The sequence below is a fragment of the Octopus bimaculoides genome, chromosome 4 (assembly GCF_001194135.2).
Source record: "Octopus bimaculoides isolate UCB-OBI-ISO-001 chromosome 4, ASM119413v2, whole genome shotgun sequence".
Lineage (NCBI taxonomy): Eukaryota > Metazoa > Mollusca > Cephalopoda > Octopoda > Octopodidae > Octopus > Octopus bimaculoides.
The window spans coordinates 140196651-140197917 of NC_068984.1; positions in this window are offsets into that span (position 1 = coordinate 140196651).

The window sequence follows — 1267 nt, forward strand, 5'->3', positions numbered from 1 at the left end:
TATATATACGTAAATATATACATATAAATACATAAACGTAAATATATATATATATATATATATACACACACACACACACACACACACATAAACACACACATACACACACACATATATATGTATACGTGTGTGTATGTGTGTGCGTGCAATAATACTGCACAAACACCCAATTAAGTATTGATTCTTCGATGTTGCATCAAAGTGAAATGGCGTTGAGAGATTATTTTTTTTTTCTTCTGGGTGTTTATTGCATCGAAGTAATTACATCATTTAAATAAATGTTTTTCCAAACAGAGAATTTCCAAATTAAAAGTAAATATTACCGGAATTATTGTAGATTTGCGGCGATAGGGAATAGTAAAACTGTTCTTGTAACTGTAAAGACATTAACCTACAAAATAAATTATTATTTCTTACCTGGAGAACTGTAGCTCGTTTGCATTAGGTTCTCAGAGAAAATATCAACTCCGTCGTTTTGCCAAGTGTCTTTTCGTGGTTTATAAAATATAGGATGTCAGATAAACTCGTTTGTGTTTGTTTTCGGGGGGGGGGGGGCACTCCATCGTTATATGTCTGAAAATAGATATAATATATTCAACTTCCACAAACTGTAGGCATAGGTTGTATAGAAAGAATAAAGCACAAAAATGACCATAAAATGAAAATATTTTTCGTCTTAATTCAAATAACATTGGAAAGGATTAAAATAAATTGGGGAGAAGAACGAACGAATTTATCTGACAAGCGTAACTGTGCTGTAAGATTTGTCTTCCCAGCTACATGGTTCCGAGTGCAGTGCTACTGCGTAACACTTGGGGCAAGGAAACTGAAAGAAGCCCGTCGTATATGTGTGCGTGTGCGCATATGTGTGTGTCTTTGTGCTTGTGTTTGTCCCTCCACCATCGCTTGACAACCGGTGTAGTTTTGTTTACGTCACTGTAACTTAACGGTTCGGCAACAGTCACATACAGAACACGTATCAGGCTTTAAAAGAGTACTGCACTCGGTTCCTTTGAATGCAGTACTTCTTTCAAAGGAATCGAATTTGAAAATTCTTTTCAAGTCGGTGCCTTAGCATGGTTGCAGTCTATTGACCATTTTCCTCGACCACAACTGCTTAACCTCCCTATTATTATTATTATTATTATTATTATTATTATTATTATTATTATTATTATTACAATAATCACGAATATGAAATAAACACTCAGACTCCACAACTAAAGAACAGCATACCATCAATTCTCTACAGATGTCTGATCACAAT